The following is a 3,146-nucleotide window of genomic DNA, read 5'->3' as shown; positions in this document are numbered from 1 at the left end:
CAGATCTGTCACAATCCCAATTGACTTCTAACAACTGTAAAGTTGTTTTGCAATGATTCTTATATCCCTGCCAATGTCTAAGCTCAGTAGATGAGCTACAATTTTACAATTCTCCTATTCAAATTGCTTGGTATTTTCTGGGAATTCAAAGAGTATGAGTATGAATAAAATAAAGTGGTTCTCTCCTGCTCCTGTATACCCTCAAATATGTCATCACTATAAATGTTCATTGTCCCATTCTTAAATGACAGAATCAATTTGTCATCTTCTAACAGTAACAGTAATAATTACTATTTATAGAGCATTTTGAGATTTGCAAAGTGTTTTATGTAGGTTAACTTCTTAGATCTCACAATCTACCCTGTGTGATAAGTGTTGATATTGTCTCCATTGCATAGAAATGGAGGAAGAGTGGTTACTAGACTTGTCCATAATCACACAGGTAGGAAATGTCTAAAGCAGAAACCGTCTCCAAGTTTTGCACCCTAATCATTGTCACCAGCTCCTTTACACATATTTTCACACTTATCAACCATTTTTAGTGAAGCATTTTTCTTAACACAGTTATACAAGCTTTTCACCCCTGTCATTATATTATGAGATTGGACCAAGCAGTTTATTTCATATTGTGTTAATTTAAGCATTTTATATTTTGGTATATTCTCAGTTTTGTAAACAAATAATTGTGAAGAGTAAATTCTGATAATCATTTTTTTTTAATTTCTTGTTTGTTGGGATTTCATTTTGTTCATTTTTAATTTTGGTAATCGAATTTTCCTTTCTTCTTTTGGTTTGGGTTAACTAAAGTTTTATGCATTTAAAAAATCTTTTCAAAGAATCAATTTTTAGTTTCATCAGTTCTGTAGGGTTTTGGTTTTCCACTTTGCATATTTTTGCTCTGATTTTTAAAAGTTTCTCTTTTGTGCTTTTTTTTTTTAATCAATTGATTTTCTAATTGTTTTCTCATTTCTAAGGGAAGCTGTATCCCATCAATGTGTGTAGCAATGGGCCATTGGGCTTGTATTAACAGAGAATCCCTGGAAATTTCTATAGATGTGACTCAATGAAAGACTTATGCTTTGAGATAATATTACAATCTCCTTAATGCCCATTGAGCAGGAAGAACCATTTATTTAATAAGTGGGTCATCAGGAGGCAATGATCTGTCCACTGCCTTCTCTTCCAGTCTGAAGATCATGGGAGGAAAGGGGAAAAAAAGACACTCAAGTCTCTACTCCTTAGAGGTGCAAGAAAGGAGCCAGTATTCATATATCCATGGCTAGAGTAAAATAACAAAGTAACAAAGTCCTTCACCCCTCTATGTAGAGGGCTGAAACTCTGAATCAGAGAGAGAGCATTTAAGGCTACCTATTTGATGTGAGATAATGGCTCTCTTAGCATATATTTGGATGATGGCTCTCCTCACCATTGGTGCTTGCTAATTGTTTGGTGGTGAGATAATCATAGGCAAGGATTGAAGGGTGGAGGGAGAGTCAGAGGCATTTGGTGGCAGGATGAGGAGGAGAGAGGCTGGAGATTGCGGACTCCAGAATCCAGGATACATCTATGGCAAGCCTCATGGCAGCTTGCCTGCCTCCTTCACTTCTCCCCATAAAGACCAAGGACTCTAATTTGTCCTGACTCTGGCTGACCCTGAAGCCCTCCAGGGAACAAGTCCGTACTTTACACCTCTAGGCAGAGGCTTTTGGAGATATGACAAGAAGCTGAAGGATAAGTCCAAGATCTGGTTTAACTTGCTAAGGTATCATTCTTGCAGGGGAAGGTGTATTATTATTGTTTTTCCTTTGTTCTGGAAGAAGATCCTGACATCAGAAAGGTGATGCCATGCATACATGTGAGTTAGATTTGAGTGAGTGAGAGTCATAAAAGGTCACCTACCTCAATTTCCCCTCCGGAACCATCTAAGCCCAGTGACCAAATACAGATCAAGATGACTGGAGATGGTTCTGAATGCAGTGGGAGAACTTTTTAAGCTAAGGTCTTCAATATGTCTTAGTTTAACTGAGACCATATCTATTCAATGATTAAGGCTAGGTAGCAACTGGGCCAAGGACCTCCTCTTTCATCTAGTTCAAAAAAAAAATCTAAATAACTAAATGAATGAATAAATATGGGAGCGGGGGACATCAAGAGTTTTTGGCCAAAAAAGAAATGACTGCTATTCACATTCAAAAACAGTCCATCAGGACCCAAACAATGACCAAATGGGGCTAGGCCTAGGACCTGTTGGTGGCCAATGAAGAGTTAGATTGATCTTGGTTTAAAGTATAGTCCTTAAGAAAGAAATCTAGGCAATAAACCCTAAGATATCTTTGGGAGGGGACAGTGTATAGTGAAATGAAACATTAAAATCCTAAGCAACTAAGACTGAAGGAAAGCAGAAAGCTAGGGAGCAATCTTTACATATCAAGCATCTCTGATAGTCTCATATTTCTATATATATAAAACAATCAAATTTATAAAAAAACAAGCTATTCTCCAATGGACACATGGTAAAAGAACAGTTTCTGATAAAGAAAGCAGAGTTATCTATTGTCATATTAAAAAATGTTCTAAATCACTATTTTTAGAGGAATGCAAATAAAAACATCTCTGATGTCACTTTACACACATCAGATTGGCTAATATAAAAGAAAAGAAAAATGGTAAATGTTGGAGAGAATGTGGGAAAATTGGAACATTAATGCACTATTTGGTGGTGGTGTGAACTGACCCAACCATTCTAAAGAACATTTGGAACAAAACTGTGCCTGCCCCTTTGATCAGCAGCACCATTAGGAGGTCTGTATCCCAAAGAGATTATAAAAAAAAAGGGAAGAAGAGCCACATGCACAAAAATGTTTGTATTAACTTTTTTTCAAAGACTTGCCCATCAACTGAGAATTGGCTGAACAAGCTATGGCATATGAGAATACTATCATGCAACAAGAAATGATGAGCAGGGCGATTTCAGAAAAATCTGAACAGACATATGAAATGATGCAAAGTGAAATGAGCAGAATCAGGAGAATATTGTAACATAGTAAACAGCGACATTACATGATGATCAATTCTGAATGACTTAACTCTTTTCAGCAATGCAATGACCCAAGTGATAGAACTTACAAAGAACTCATAATGGAATA

Source organism: Sarcophilus harrisii, chromosome 2 (genome assembly GCF_902635505.1).
Source record: "Sarcophilus harrisii chromosome 2, mSarHar1.11, whole genome shotgun sequence".
NCBI classification, from domain to species: Eukaryota; Metazoa; Chordata; class Mammalia; order Dasyuromorphia; family Dasyuridae; genus Sarcophilus; species Sarcophilus harrisii.
The sequence above is the reverse complement of the archived record's forward strand: the minus strand, read 5'-3'. Positions refer to the sequence as shown.